Source organism: Ochlerotatus camptorhynchus, unplaced genomic scaffold (genome assembly GCF_037179485.1).
Source record: "Ochlerotatus camptorhynchus isolate MF236.1 unplaced genomic scaffold, CSIRO-AGI_Acam_v1.1 ptg000266l, whole genome shotgun sequence".
Taxonomy (NCBI): Eukaryota; Metazoa; Arthropoda; class Insecta; order Diptera; family Culicidae; genus Ochlerotatus; species Ochlerotatus camptorhynchus.
The window spans coordinates 2700271-2717687 of NW_027040756.1; the positions used below are offsets into that span (position 1 = coordinate 2700271).

At 39.4% G+C, this 17417-nt stretch overlaps 1 protein-coding gene across 2 annotated transcripts in view; it reads right to left on the reverse strand.

Annotated features, from left to right (window-relative positions):
* The window catches only part of LOC135705389 (soluble guanylate cyclase 89Db-like), a 134894-nt gene extending 125489 nt beyond the window's left edge, over positions 1-9405 (reverse strand). For both annotated transcript variants that reach the window (XM_065227107.1, XM_065227106.1), the window contains exon 1: positions 9196-9405. The gene's annotated coding sequence lies outside the window, so the exon portion shown is untranslated. The remainder of the gene's footprint in view (positions 1-9195) is intronic.
* Between the last annotated feature and the right edge of the window lie 8012 nt (positions 9406-17417).

Sequence of the window (17417 nt, forward strand, 5' to 3'; positions counted from 1 at the left end):
CAGCAACCAAACGTTTGTGGTCAAATGCGTAACAGTATTGAAGTGGTACATACAATTTCTAGCATGACCTTGTCAATTAACCAGAAACACTTCAAATTAAGCATAGGTTTACTCCAGGATGCTAGAAAAAAAAAATAAAATTCGAATTTATATGATTGATCGTGAATATCTCACGATTGGAAAATTTTAGTAAGAAATTCCTTCTATCAATTTTCACTTGTTTTATTATCTATTGAATAAACCAAAAATTACGTTCGTTTTGTGCACGACAGTGTGTAATTTTGTCATTGGTTTCCCTAACACAGTCGCCGAATATTGATACGAGTTCAGTTTCGAACCCCTTGGGATACGGTTGTGTTTTAAGTTAGCTCTCTGTTTTGTGCGTGCGTTCGCTTTCGTAGTTTTCGGCTGCTTTTGCCTGATTAGCGCTGGCACTCTGCCTTCCGGACGGTTATACGTGTGTGATTGGTGGTTTTTTTCGATTTCTGGTAAGTTTTAGAATCGAGAAAGAAAACGTGATTCATCATGTTTGCAAGCATCAGAAGAAATGTCGTTATCGACGTTGTTTGTTTTTTGACGTAGGGCTACGTCTGTGATTTGATTTCTTTATGGGGGTACACTTTGGGAAAACCGAAAATGGAACATGTAACGAAATTATGAAAGATTTTGAACGTTAATAACTCAGCTGCCCCTGGACCAATTTCAATAACTTTGTCACCAATCGATCAAAAATATTTCTACGCATCTGTTAAAATTAGTACTTTATCATTTTCAAAATGTCAATTAAAATTATAACCGATTGCCTGCGAAAAGCGATTTCCCTAACACAGATTTCAAAATTGAATTCGATCAGGTCTCCCCAAACGGTGTTTATTCAATCACCGCATGGTGAGTGATGGTGTTCTCCAGTACACAACGAAAGGCTCCCCGCAAGCAGCTAGCAATCAAGGCTGCCCTCAACCGTTGATCGGATTTAGTTTCAATCACCGTGTGTGGTGGTGTCCGGCCATCGGTATCAGCATCAGTGCTTTCGGCGCGAGGCGCGAGGCGTTGAACATTGTTCTCCAGTACACAACGAGCTGCAGCCCACATGGGCATCCATTGAAGGAGGAAGAAGCCGCACCGCTATTGATCGGAATCAGTAGCTCTTCGTGAGTCGCTGTGGGCCATCTATGCCAAGCGCGTCATATTAAAGAGCACAAAACAGAGAGAACCCCGCTCAAATTCCTATTCCTACACAAAACACAAAGTCCTGCTGCAGTTAACAGCCGGCACCGGTGGTGTAGTGGTAAGCGCGACTGTTTTCGCACCCCAATGGGTCTGGGTTCAATCCCAGTCGAGGTCGGTGGGATTTTTCTGATGTATAAATATCTCTGATCATGTCTTCCTTCGGAAGGGAAGCCTGCAGCTATCTATCTATGAAGCTTCTTGAACTTCTGTAAAGGTTACTGAGCTTCTACAATTTAGGCTGAATTTTTAAAAAAATCTCAAGCATTTGTATGAAGTTTTACGAAGTTCCTGGAGCTTTTACGTAATTCGCTTAAATTCTACGAGGTTCTCATAATTCTTATGAAGCTGCATTTCTTCAAAGTGCCCTGAAGTTCTCCAAAATTTTCTGGATTTCTACGGAATTTCCAAATTATATTTTAAGTCCATTAAACTGTTCAGAAGACTGAAGCTAAATGAACTTGTATGAAGTTCTTTAAAAATAAACAAAATGTCATTAAATTCTACGTAATTTCCCACAATTTAACAAGGTTCACAGTTGTATGAAGTTTTTTCCGAAATTCCACAAAGTATGTTGCGATAACAAAATGTTCAGAACAAGAATCAATGGAATTTTATATCTAAATTCAACCAAAATCAATGAATTTTTTCGATTTTCTCTGAATTTATTCTCTATGAAACTTCCCGTGTATAGCATAACTTTCTAGAATTTTGAAGATGTTCTCTGAACATCTCTAATGAGATTAAAGAAAAATCACTGAACTTCAGCAGTTCGCCGATTTTCTACAAAATTCGTTGTAAAGTTTTACAATATTTGATGAAGATCTTCAAGTTTTTCTGATCTTCTGCAAAGTTCCTAAATTCTACAAAATTAGCTGAAGTTTCTTGTTCAACGGAATTTTACTGAAGTTCTATGAAGTTTAATGAACTTCTTAAAAGTTTGCAGGCCTTTTATAAACTTTACCGAATTTTCGGAATTGTTGCATTTCTAGAATGTTTTTTTTTTCTTTTCTTTATTCTAGTGGCTTTCAGCCAGTGGCTGGTTCGTCACTTGCTTCTAGAATGTTTTCAGAACTTCAACGTAGTTCAATGAATGTTTAAGAAGTTTTCATTAGTCCTACGATACTTCTTGAAAGCCTATGAAATCTATTTATCGGGAGCCTCATGAAAGTTTGGGAAGCCTCGTTGTAGTTAAGGGATTTTTATTTAATTTGTTAAATTTAAATAATTATTATTAAGTGCAATGATCTTAAAATAGATCTGGAATTCCATGAAACCTTGTAGAAACCTTGAAAAACTTCAAAAAATTCGCAGAAAATCAACGGTATTCTAAAAATTTCAGAGATCTTTGCAGGAGTGCTGTGAAGTTAATAGGAATTCTAAGAACTTTATCAAGAGAATTACATACGTACACAGCAACGAAAAAAAAAATTTAAATTCAAATCAAAGTGGATGTACTTCAATCTTGTCGAAAATTTATATTTTGCTGTGTAGCACTTCGAGAAACTTCGCCAAACTTCATGGTGTTGAGATTTTTACTACAGTTCAAGGAAATTCTTATAAATTCTTTCAAAATTGTAGAAGTTAAAGGAATTTACGGTTTGACTTAAGAACTTACTGCAATAACGGGTGTTCAATAAAAAATGAGAATTTTTTAAGCCATATAGCTAGAAAAAAAAATTCAGCGGATTCAGTATTTTTTATTAAAAACATAATGTTTATTCTTCAAAAAACGTCAATGAATATTGGAGAAGGGGCTCTGGTCAGCCGTACGACGCAACTAAGTCGCGATACTCTCACAAGAGCGCTGGACGGCACTGAAATCATTATAATTTTTTATTGAACACACGTTATTTGGGATCATTGTTTCAAAATTCATAGGAAAGGATCAGGGTCATTTCTGAACTTTGCAGAAGGACATGTATTTTCAAAGATCTTGGACAAAAAGAGAGAAGTTAAAGGACCTTCATAGAAGTTGAGAAAATATTCATGAAGTAATGATAAAGAAACTTTGTGAATGTTAAAGGGACAGTGGAGCAAATTACTCGCCCGTCCATATTTTTTTGGTAAGATTTTGGATATCAATACAGTCAACTCTCCATTTCTCGATGTTATATATCTCGATATGTGACCACTTTTTTTCTATATATCGATGGTTATCTTATCTCGGTCCCTTCAAACGGTCTAGTAGGCTATTCTTGTTCTTTATATCGATCGCTCCATATTTCCATGGTCCCTTCAATATCGAGGTATGGAGAGTTGACTGTAGTAAGGTTTGCTGTTGACCAGTTAATAAGTCTCACGCTGGACCACGCCATCGCATCACCGCAGCCGAATGCAAATGGCTTGACGATGGCCGACGTACAATAACATATCACGCCACCACCGACAAAATTTTAATCGGCGCACAGGTCTAGTTTCCATGACCATATCGTTTTCTTACATCTCCAAATTGTCTTGAAGATCAGATGTCCTCAGCAACAAAACATGTCCGAGCACATTCATTTGCGATCCATTTCCATGTATATAAGACGTTCTAAGTTCTCCAAATCGTCCAGGAGTTTGGATCATTGATTTGATAATTTGTCATCATCAACATCTCAGTCTCAGAACGTTAATCTTTTATCCAAGTTCCACAATCTTGATAATTTTGCGAATGCAAGTAGGCAAACAAGAGTGGACAATATTTCGATTGTGACATTAGGCTAAATTTTGGAAGGCGAGAAATTTTACTCAAACCGAATCTAACCACTTCCCCGGGGATACCCGGAATATGCCCGGATGCGGCCAATATGGTCCTGAGTACTTAATATGGCCACGAATGATCTAATTTTTGAATTCTGATGTAGTTTTATGTGTCCCATGAGAATGTTGAGAAGAATGTGGCCACTTTTCCGGAGGTACACGTCCCTAGTAGCACGCTTGTCACAAATCGGTTGTGGCAACTTCTATACAACTTATATCAGTCATAAACAAGTTGCTGCAACTCATTGTGACGGAAATGTGCTACTCGAAGTAACACATCCGGATCCTGCCAACGTGGTCTTCAGTACTTAATATAGCCACCAATGATCATATTTTTGAATTCTCATGTAATTTGATGTGTCACATGTAGGTGTTAAACCAATATGAATCTAACCACTTCTACGGGGGTACATGCTTGGCCAACGTAGTCCTGAGTACTAAATATGACCACCAATGATCTTATTTTTGCGTCATCTGCTGCTGAAAGGTAAATACTCCAAACTAATTTTATAGCAAGAATTCCAAAATATTTTATCTCAGCCGAACTATTAACAAAACAGAAAATGTATTTAGAGATTCAATCATTGCAGCAAAGCCCCTTACGCTTGGAAGAAGTATTTTTGAAAACCCATTTTAGTCTGACATTATTTTTCATCATAGTTATGTTAGAGTAAACGGATTAGGGTAAATGTCGGCTTCGGCACCCATTGACTGTTTTTGGCAACCACAATTTAAACATTATTGTCACTGTATTTCCCCTTCAAACCACTTCGCTGATTCCTTAGTCTTTCAGCTTCAATCTGATTACTTTCCTACGACTGAGCAGCTCTGGTATGCCAGATTTTTCTTTAAATTAAATATGCGCACTACAAAATGCGTCTGATTTCGAGTTGCCGATAACAGAACAGCTGGTTAACACACAGTTCAAATGGAAAGGTTTCCGAAGAAAAGAGGGCTGCCGACAATAGCCACACTCAGCTGAGTAGTTTGAAGCATTGTAAAAACGCTTTCAAATATGCAGTTTTGAAAAAAAAAATCAATTGGAATGGATAGAGTAGCAAGCAGCAGATAAAGGTACACAAACAAACACGTTTTATGTGTGCGTGACGCTGAGAAAATTCTCATAGAAGTGCGAACGTTGCTAAAATTGACGAGAATACGTAAATTCTCCTTTTTGATTTTTGTAAAGTTGCATATAAAAATATGGGCCTATTTGAGCAATGTTTTAAGAGATTACTTCTCTTTTAATCTTTTCGTGTAGAAAAATTAAAAACAAAAAGAAAATTTGTTCAAGATCACCCATTGAAACATTTCATAAGTAGTCTCATAAGGACAAGAATAATCGAAGATTTGAGAACACCGCTCTTTTGTACTGGACAGATTGCAGTTCAGTTGATGAGGCCCTGGAGTCGGTTGTGAATATCGATCCTCATCATCCAGCTCTTGTTTTCACGGTGTATTGTTCAGCAATCTTTCCATTTATTGAGAACGTCGATGAACATGATCGTGACTTTAGTAATGTTGATTATGACGCACTCAACTCTATGCTTTCTCAAGTTGATTGGTCTACTGTTTGTCGGTGTAGCAACGTAGATGATTTTTTTTTTCTTTATTTTTGTGATTTCTAGCCGTAGGCTAGTTCATCACATGAGCGTAGATGATGCTGTTAGTTGCTTCATCAGTATACTGCGCGATTGCTTCACATTCTGTGTTCCGTTGTCAAGACCTCGGAGAAAACCTGCTTGGTCCAATTTTCGCTTATAGTACCTTCGACGTATTCGATCTAAGATGCTTAAATGCTTTTCGGCACGCAAAAATGGCATCACTAAACTGGTGTTTTCACGAGCTAGTCGCAACTATCGGAGCTATAACCGTTACTAGTACGGCAGATACGTAAGACATGTTCAGGAAAATCTGCGAAGAAATCCTAAGCAGTTCTGGAATTTTGTAAACACTAAGCGAAATGTAAGCGGCCTTCCATCTACCATGCGCATGGAAGATCAATCTGCCTCCACCGCAGAAGCCAAATGCGAACTATTTGCTGCACGATTTGCGAGTGTTTTTCAGGCATCAACTGCGTCTCCATCGGACGTTGAAACTGCGACAAGGTCCCTGCCCGTGGACGCATTCGACATTGATATTTTCGATGTTAATCAGACGATGGTGGAGAATGCACTGAAGAAGCTGAAATCATCTGTATCACCTGGACCGGACGGTATTCCTGCGTGCATATTGAAAAAATGTAGTGGCATGTTGATTATACCTCTGCAAGCTATATTCAACCTCTCTCTTCGAAGCCAGCATCTTCCAATCGCTTGGAAGATGTCATACATGCAGTCTATCTTCAAGAAAGGCAGTAAATTGGATGTGTCGAACTATCGTGGAATAACTTCGTTGCCTGCCGGATGCAAATGCTTTGAGATAATTCTCAATGATGTTATGTTCCAGGCCTGTAAAACGTACATTTCAACATCTACGCATGGATTTTTTCCGCAACGTTCAGTCATCACTAAGCATATACACTGACATAAAGGCTGCGTTCGACTCAGTTAATCACGATATTCTGTTGACTAAGCTGGAGCATCTTCGAGAATTTGTAGTTGGCTGAGATCATATTTGACTGGCCGTCAATTGTTCGTGAAAATTGGATCAGCCGTGTCTGCACCTTTCATTCCTCGATGTGGGGTGCCGCAAGGGAGCAACTTGGGGCCGCTGTTATTCGCGTTGTTCTTCAATGATGTGTCCCACGTTCTTCTGAATTGCTGGCTAATGTTCTACGCAGACGATTTGAAAATCTACCTGGTTGTTAGGAGCACCAATGATTGCCGTCAATTGCAACAACAGCTAGATTTGTTTGTCAGTTGGTGTGCACTGAATCATCTAGCAGTCAGTGTGTCCAAATGCTGTATCATATCCTTTCGAAGAACGAGAAATCCTATCCTACATGACTATACTATCAATGGCACTGTACTGAATTGGGTTGATCATGTTAAAGACTTGGGTGTGGTACTCGATTATCAACTCACATTCAAAATGCACTATTCGGAAATAGTTGATAAAGCAAATCGTCAACTTGGATTTTTTCTCAAGATAGCGAACGAATTTGATGACCCTCTGTGTTTGCGATCTCGGTATTGCTCGCTAGTTAGATCAATTCTTGAATTTGCTTCTGCCGTCTGGTCTCCGTACGATGCTGTGTGGATTTCACGAATCGAATCAGTGCAGCGGAAATTTGTGAGATGTGCTCTACGAGGCTTTCCATGGACCGACTCATTACGACTACCACCCTACGAGCACCACTGTGCGCTGCTTGGTATTGAACCGCTAGTGGATAGACGGAAGTTCAGCCAAGCTATCTTAGGAGCCAAAATTTTACGCTCCGAAATAGACTGCCCTGCATTGCTGAGTCAGCTCAACATCTACGCCCCTCAACGAGTGCTGCGATTTAGACAGCTATTGCGCCAGCCAACGAGACGAACACAGTACGGATTCAACAATCCCATCGATTCGATAAGTCGAAGACTCCAAGACAATTACAGCTTGTTTGACTTCAATATCTCTACCAACGTCTTTCGAAACCGCCTACGGAATCGACCAGAATTATTTTGTTTTTTTCTGTACAACGTGTTAAAGTTTTTTTTTTTTAGTTAAGTTTTATTCATTAAGACCACGATGTCAGATGGATTTATACAATAAATACTAATTATTCTCATAAAGACTTCGTGGGTAATTTCTGTGAATGAAAATTACAATGTAGAACATACACAAGTGCAAAACGTACTTTTCAACTCTCTAATCTCTATGCAACCATTTAAATTGAAAGGAAAGGAAAATCAAACCCAATCAGTAAATGATCAGCTTATTAACTCTCCAACTGGTAATGCACTGCTTTTGGTTTCGGTCTGAAATAAATATCAATCCTTCTGAATTGGAGCTCAACTTAGAAAGTCTAGAAGCGTATTCAAACTACTTGAAATGAATGATACTTGAAAATTAATCACTGAAAAACATTGGTGCCCTGCCACCCTCATATGTTTGGCCCCAGGCGCCCATAAACGTAAATCCAGCCCTGTCTGTACCATCAGTCCGCACCGGGATCCGAACCTGCCACCAGGGCATGCTCTTTTGTTAATAACTTGGCACTCAGTTCATGAAACTTGGTTTTACTTTAAGCAAATGATGCAGTAAGATCAGAGATTTCAGATCAGTTCATTGAAAGTCCGAAAAGAGCAGCGATTGTTTCTCTTTTCGTTTTGTGACGCTAAAATGCGAACAGCTTTACGTACCTCTATGTACCTCAAACTTTGTTTTTCAAAATCAACAAATGAGCCATTTGTGCGAACAATTGTGCATGCCAACTCTTCCTTCCACCACCGGTATAGTATACCGCACCTGAACTTTTTCAGCATATAACTGGATAGATATAAAGTTATATTTCAAGCACCATATCAAAGTTTATGCATCAACTTTTACATCAAAATTGCATAATATACCTGATTAGGACCATGGCAACAATTTATGACTAGCATCACCATCAGCCAGTCCCCGTTACAATGCAGCATGAAAATGTTCGCTCCGTAATTCAACTCATATTGTACTTCTCTGAATACTGCCTCGAATTGCCTCTGGCATATAATACTTTTCTTCTTTCACCATTCATCCACATAACCCAGACAATGCGGCCCATTCAGCATTATTAAACAAGCACAAATTTTCCAACCAGAACCATGCTACCCTTCTTCTCGAACGGCCACAGTTTACTCTTTTACATTTTCTACTTTCCCTCCATGCATACACACACGGACAGGCCCATTCCCATCGCACACTGCGGCTCGGTCATAATGCTTAAGATTCACTCCCACCCCACCCACCACTCCAGGCTAAATCCTTGCTAATCCGCATCCTAACTGCTCGCCTCCGTACACTAATCACAATCCTTCCGTAGCTGTTATCTTATCTTCACTCGTAAAAAAACACCGTAGAACACTTGTAAGCAACCATCTTCACAAATCTTCCGACAGTCACTATTCCCACCTATCACACTGAATATTCATGCCGGGTGGCCATCCATTATTCCATGCGTTAAAGCCGTCAACGGACGGGCGGGGGAGGGCACCATTCGTATTCGTTTGTTTTTCCGCATCACCTACGCGTTTCAAACCGAATGAATGATGGATTTCCCATTCCTGCAGTAACAGTTCCTTCCTTTAATTCGATACAAACCCTTTTACCCAAAAATCACCGTCACCAGCAGGAGGGCAACCACAACTGCCCAAAAGCTTCAAACAGCACCACCCGAATTTGAGCAAACGGATAAAAATTCTCGAAGCACGTTCTGGTCGTTTCATGCGTGAGCATCGACAGAATGAATCCACGGGTACGGTCGGACGACGGGGGAGCGCGAAAACCTTTACGGAGAAAGAAAGACGTCTATTCCCGGCGGCCGCTCACTGCCGACTAAAGTGTGCACCCGGTGCTGAGTTCTGTTTTATAGCACTCACTGCCCTGTTTCATTTCCCAACTCTCGAGTTTGAGCTTGAATGGATCCAGCGACCAGGGGACTCCATTTTCTGCCAAAAGCAAGGTTTGTCCTTTCTCGTCCTCCACAGCGCGTGTTCTAGGTTCAGTTTCAAGGACTATTCTGTTGCGGGCTCCGTTATTGCTTGACACTGCTGCCGATCGTCGTCGTCGCGTCGTGTGCTGGCCAAAACGTGAAGGGTCGTAATTAATGGACCCAGGATGATGGCGTGAAAAGGACGATATTAATCACCAGGTGCTTTAGATTCTTTGAATAAAAGTATCATTTTCAATTTTAATATATCCGGAACTGTCTGAAGAAAGTGGAAGACTTGGTATTTTTTACAATGTAGCATCATGCTGTCAGTTTTAATCTCACAACTACTGACAGCATGGCGTCACTTTGCGAAGGCGGAGAATAAACCGGAAAAATAATGTATGGAGATTTGAACCTTTTTCCAAAAATATCGATTTAGGAAGCGCAAACAGAAAACAATCCCTAATAAAAAATAACCATAAACGAACGATAACCCAAATCATTGAACTATTCCACAAATGGTTTGGATGATACCAAGAACACGTCGTTAAGCAAATTAACCATACAATTTTTATTAGGGATATTTTATGTTGTAGCGTCAAAAAAATGACCCAGCACCTGTACCCAATATTTGTTTCAGAAAGGTCCTCAATTCGTAAAAATCAACATTTTCCGGTTGCTCTTCTAGACATAGAAAAAGCATTCGACAGTGTTTGGCATGAAGGTTTGATTGCTAAATTGAAAAAGTTTAATTTTCCACTTTATATTATGAAATTAGTTCAAAATTATTTAACTGACAGAACTCTGCTGGTAAATTATCAAAATTCCAAATCTAATCGACTACCTGTTAGAGCAGGAGTTCCTCAGGGTAGCATTCTTGGGCCTATATTGTATAACATTTTCACTTCGGACCTCTCTGATTTGCCTCAGGGTTGCCACAAATCTTTGTTCGCTGATGACACAGGCATTTCCGCTAAAGGAAGAAGTCTTCGTGTTATTTGCAGCAGACTGCAGAAAAGTTTAGATATTTTCTCTTCTTATTTACAAAAATGGAAGATTTCTCCCAACGCTTCCAAAACTCAACTTATAACATTTCCACATAAGCCTAGAGCTTCGTTTTTGAAACCTAGTAGTAGTCACATAGTCACTATGAACGGAGTTCCAATTTCCTGGTCAAACCAAGTGAAATATCTTGGATTAATACTTGACCAAAAATTAACTTTTAAAGATCACATTGAGGGCATTCAAGCCAAATGTAACAAATATATTAAATGTTTGTATCCTCTTATAAACAGGAAATCCAAACTTTGCCTGACGAATAAACTTCTAATATATAAACAAGTTTTTAGACCGGCCATGCTTTACGCTGTGCCAATATGGTCTAGTTGTTGCACTACCAGGAAAAAAGCACTTCAAAGGATTCAGAACAAAGTTCTGAAAATGATTTTGAAGTTGCCTCCCTGGTACAGTACTACCGAGGTACATAGAATTTCGAATGTTGAGACTTTAGAACAAATGTCCAACAAAATAATTAATAATTTCAGGCAAAAATCGTTACAATCCTCAATTGCAACGATTAATTCCCTTTATACTTAGATAAGATTTAGTTTTACTTTTTAGTTTTAAGATATCAATTGATATACTGACATGCAGGTTAAAAAACCTGTTTAAAATACTTAATTGCCAAGACATGAACAATGTAAAAACACTTAGATATATATCATAACAATTAAGGCTGGTACGTTACTGCAGTAACTGGAGCACCTAGGTTAAAAATGAAATGTAATTTATTATGAATTTGGAACAAATAAAGAGTTAAAAAAAAAACATTTTCCGGTTTCTGCACACAAAATAAATCGCCGTTCTAAAGGGTCTCCCACATCAAATTGCATCACGGAAAAAAACGGTGTAGAAAATTACCTAGTTGACCGATCCTTTCCAAACTTTCAGACAATAAAATATAGCCCATTAGTAAGCTTTTGGAAAATTTATTTCATTCAACTTCAATACCATAACCGTACACTCGCACATTACGCTTAACTCCACTCATTAGGTTCTGTACAACATCTGGCTGCAGTTTCTTCTGTCTTCCCCAGATTTGACCTCCTTGGGATGCTTCCGTAGTGCCTGCTTCATAATAAACCAGTATTTTTCGATGGGCCTTAGTTCCGGTGCGTTGGGGGTTCATGTGCTTTGGGTACGAAAGTGTGCTACTCGGGGTGGCTTCGTACCACTCCAGGACAACATTTGAATAGTGACAAGAATCTAGATCCGGCCAGAAGATCGTAGGCCTTCGTATTGCTTCAACAGAGGAAGCAGACGCTTCTGCAGACAATCTTTGAGGTAAATATCCTCGTTTACAGTCCCGGTAGTTACGAACGGCGCACTCCGTTTGGCACATGAGCAGATCGCTTGCCAAATCATGTATTTCTTGGCAAACTTTGAATGTTTCTACTTCTTTACTTCTTCCGGAACATCAAACTTGTGCTGGGCGGTGAAGAACAGTAGCCCCGGAAGCTGCCGGAAGTCCGCCTTGACGTAAGTCTCATCATACATGATGAGACAATGAGGCTTCGTCAGCATCTGGGTATTCAGTTTCCGGGCCCGTGACTTTCCCACCGTATTTTGCGTTTCTCACGATTTGGAGCCTTCTGCACTTTGTACGTATGCAGTCCCTCCCGGTCCTTGGCTCTTTGGACGAAAGACTTGGACAGATTCAACTTTTTGGCCACATCCCTGACCGAAGCATTGGAATTCCGCTTAAACGCTTCCGTTCAATGCTCAGAGTTTCGTAGTAATGTTTAATCATACGACTCACCGTTGACTGCACGATTCCGAGTTGTTTTCCGATGTCCCGTTCGTTGAGGATTTTCCAGGTGCTTGCACAAAATCGATTCGCGACGTTGCTTTTCGGGTGACGCCATTTTTTCCAACTATCGAAAAAATGACAGCGTAAACAATACACTCTAAACTACTTCTACCCAAATTTTCAAGAGAAAATACCCAATGTGTAATTTTCGGCAGCGTTTTTCCCGTGATGCAATTTGAAGGGGGCGCATACTCGCGACTTACTCGAGGTTAAGGGCTACAATTTATTAACAGGTACGGATGGGATCAAGGAACAGGTACACTAGGATGCTATAGATATATTTATCTCCATCGCCGTTGTATTGCTGACTTTGGAGGATTCACCGTGGGTGATGCACTGTGGTGACAGACAAGTGTTCTGGATCGCCCTACAGAGTACAGATTGTTGATGGCAGAACTGTAACGAAACACAAAAAAATGGGCCTGGATTGGGACAACGATGAGAGGAAAGACGCTTAGATTGATACACGAACAGAGAAATAACTACTCTACATTATCGTAAGGCAATCTATTCATCAAAGTTGATGATCGACGAAAGCAATAGCCAGCAGAATCATCAAACTAGTGATGTTCCTCGTGGAGTCAGGCGTTACGTTGTTCTGGCTGTGAAGTTGGTGCATCTGGAGCAGAGGTGGTAAATGTCATAGAAATAAATCATATGGGGAATAAACTACAAGGGACAACCCTAAGGGGTTGTAAGCAAAGGTGACGTAGGACTGTTTATTAACTGCAGCAGGAGCTTGTGTTTTGTGAAGGAATGAGAATTTGAGCGGGGTTCTCTCTATTTATACTCTTATCGTCATAAGAGTTAACAGAGCTTAACAAGGATGGCCCACAGCGACTCACGAAGAGCTACTGATTCCGATCAATAGCGGTGCGGCTTCTTCCTCCTTCTATGGATGCTCATGTGGGCTGCAGCTCGCTGCTTGCAAGCAGCCTTTCGTTGTGTATTGGAGAACACCACTCACCACGCGGTTAACATAATAAGAGACCGGATGGAATTCAACTTTGAAATCTGTGTTAGGGAAATTGCTATTCGCAGGCAATTAATTATCATATGAACAGTTGCACATTGATACAATTATCAATAGAGACATTTTGAAATGAAATGAAATGAAATGATAAAGTCTTAACCTTTACAGATGCGTAGAAATATTTCTGATCGATAAGTGATAAAATTATTGGAATTGGTCCAGGGGCAGCTGAGTTATTAATATACAAAATCTTTCATAATTTTGTTACATGTTCTATTTCGGTTTTCACAAAATTTTCCCCCATATAGAAATCACAGACGTAGTCCTACGTCAAAATATCATGACATTTCCCCCCCATTCGTTTTCATATTCAGCCTGACCCTGAGATTGGCGAGGGAAGGCATTTCGTGTTCAAAGGAAGCTATTTACGTATGTCACACCACAGCCTCGGAAACCCTTTCCAATTCACTCTTAAGTTATCTTGGAAAAAATTTCCATTAGATTTTGACAAGGACTTTCCACGACTTCCAGGTTCCTCGAAGGCTCCAAGTTACGGGACTTATTTTTACAAAAATATATCAATACGTCCATTCCATAGCAAAACGATGTAGTGGTTCTCAGAATTTGGTAGTTTTGTTCCAAATCGTAAATATAAGACCTGTATTTTTTTTTTGCCATTAGGGTGAACTTTTTTTTCTCAAAGCTCAGTAAATTTTGAAATCAGTCTCGAAAAAAGATTAAGAAAGTTCGATTTTTTCTACCAGGCAAGCTACTAAAATGTAATGCTTCCTTCTTTTGCACATAACCAGTTCTTTCAAGTTGTACTGATTTCGGACATTTTTAAACAATGAATTTATTACATTTTTAGAAATTTTCAATTCATAGGAATGATTCCTTCTTTTAAACTATTCGGCGAAATAATACAGTCCCATTTGAAAGGGTTTCCGAGGCTATGGTGCGACATTCGTGGATAGCTTTCTTTGAACACGAAATGCCTGGACTCAATCGAAGTCAAGCTAACAACTTTTACATCGACAATGTGCTTAGTGAGTTGGCTTCCGAAGAGGATGGCGGCAACAGATCGACCTTCTACAATCAGCCGGATTAAAGCTGCACAAATGGACATCCAACGGTCCGAAGATTCTCCGGAATAATCCAGTGGAACCTCAGGAAGACCGGAACCTATTGGATCCCTGTCTAGATCTTGCCAACTCTCCCTGTCTAGATCTTGCCAACGTTAAGCTGCATGGGTTCAGCGACGCTTCCGAAAGCACATACGGCGCTTGCATTTATATCCGTACAATGTCGTCTAGCCGAAACGTATCGGTGCACTTTCTCACAGCAAAGTTCAAAGTCGCACCGAAGGGAACCGAGAAACTTGACCCTACTATTCGCTTACCTCGTATCGAGCTCTGCGGAGCGCTTCTCCTGAGCCACTTGTTTGAAAAGGTGGAAAGCAGTCTGCCAATCAAAGCCCGTCAATTCTCTGTTGGACTGATTCAACAATTATCGTCCACTGGTTGTCCGCTTTGCCGTATCGCTGGAAGAAATTTGTTGGCAACCGTGTGACCGAAATCCAGAAAATCACTGCTTCCGGAATTTGGAGACACGTTCCGGGAATCGAGAATCCAGCAGCTGTCTGCAGCAATACGAAGAAGCATAACCAAGAAACCAAGAGTTCCGGACCCTATCTGCGGCTGCATTGGAAGACGCGCTGGTCAATTGGTCAAACTCGCCCAACAAGAATCGTTCGTGGAAGATCTGCACTCCATCCACACCACCGGTCAAGTGAAGTCTACGTTAAAGCTGAAGGCGCTATCTCCAGTGCTAGTTAATGGTGTTCTTCGCACGAGAGGTCGCCTCAACAACGCAGCGATAACTTATGCTCAAAAGCCGCCTATGATCCTGGAATACAAGAATTCGTTCGCTCTTCTAGTTTAGTTCTTTAAACGAGCAAATCATGGCAAACTTACCAGAGGTTCGAGTAACACCAACCATATCGTTCGAATAACAAGCAGAGGCAGTATTCGTTTGTCTATTAACCAAGGCAATACCGTGCGGGACCGAAATCCGTACACCTAAGCACGAGAGAATCATCAACGGTCAATACTAAATAATGCTATCACATTATGCTCTGTATCACATCTTTTTCCTTTACATTTATCTTTCTTTTTCCAATATTTGCAAACACCAGGTCTTAAAATTACCTTTAATTATTAGAAAAAAGGATTTAAATTGCACATATCTTGAATCAAAATCCGTACAGCGTTCTACGATTGACTCAAAATCCGTACAGTTTTGAATCGAAATCCGTACACTGTGTTGAGGATGAATCAAAATCCGTACAGTCATGAATCAAAATCCGTACATGAATGTAAATCGATCCAAATCAATGAAAAAAAAACGTGTTGCTATCTTGAATAAAGTATTTTTTTTTTGTAGTTGCTTGGCTAAGAGTCCGTTTAAATACACTAGTTTACAGCATATTTGAACTTTGTACGCTGATGGTCATTTCCCATGTAAAATCGTGCGCTGAATCCAAAAATGTAGTCCAAAAAAATCTCGGTAGGATAGTTTTGGAGATATAGGGGTAAGAGAGGCATAGTGAACAGGTGGGGCATAGTGAGCATCGTGCGTGCTCCAGCTTGGACTTCCGGCCGTTCAGAACAAATTTGTTGGCTGTAGGGTCAATATCTTAATGATATTGATCTTACTACCAGTTGATTTGTTTCATGGAGTTGGAGATCCAGAGCCAAAGTACGGGATGCTCACTATGCCCCACCTGTGCACTATGCCCCTCCTTCCCCTAGCTAAAAAATGAAATCTCACGTTTAAAAAAAACTAAAACACAAATATCTCTGGCTGCAATGCAGTGAAATTAATTATTTTAACGCCAAATTAAACGTGATAAAATGTTACTTCGATCGTTAAAACACTATTTTTCCGTGAGAGTAATGGTAGAACCACCATAAACATTTTAATTTACATTGCTTAAAAACTTAGCAGAAATTCAATTTTTCTTGGGAAAACTTAAAAAACAAACTATTAACTAACAACAATACCATAAATCTCACTGACAATTGATGTTCAATTGATCGAACGAAAAAATGTCTTACCTCTAATTTAGCGTTAAAATAATTGATATAATCTCATTACAACCGGAGATATTAGTATTATAGTAATCAAACTTGTATAAAGTGAATTTTCATTTTTAGCTGTATCTCAAAAACTATCCTACTGACATTTTTTTCGACTACATTGTTGAATTCAGTGCACGATTTTACATAAGAGTCATTCGTCAAAAGTTCAAGCTCATTTTATTTACTTTTACTTTTTTAACTAATGATATCAGCGTTAGATTAATTGATGCTCCAATCGATTCAAAGGAGAGGTATCTGATTTCTTTTTATTTCAGAAGGTAATTGTTCTGGATTTTTATGCTAACTAATATCATTTTTCAGGATTAATTTCCTCCAAATTTTATTCTATACCAGTGCTTTGGGTTAAATATTCTTACTGGAGTTTTCCTCCGATCACAACTTCGAGGTTTTTGAAATTTAACATGTGATAACGTGCAAGATGCGCCATACTTTTGGACTCCACCAACCCACTGGTATCAAGCGATAAATTAACCGGTTTCTAAGATGGTAGCCCTATAATGGCGGATAAGTAAAAGAAAAATGCAACCATCTAAGAAATCAACAAAAAAAGACAATGAACTGACATTAAGGATTAGTTTTTCGTTTTGTGCATGAAAATTAAAATTGGTAAAATAACGACTATAACTTAATTTAATTTAATACGTCAAGAGAGTAATAATCATAAAAATACAGATCTTTCATTGCTTCTTTTCCACAGCTTTCTTCTGCTTCTTCTCCATTGTTACCATTGCCTTTTCAAGTTATAATGCTTTCTTGCTTCCAACCCTAATAAAAATAACCATAATAGAGAGCTTAACGACGTGTTCGGGGTATCATCCAAACCATTTATGGGAAAGTTTACCCATCCGGGATAAAGTTCGTTCATGGTATTTGTTTATTAGGGAACTT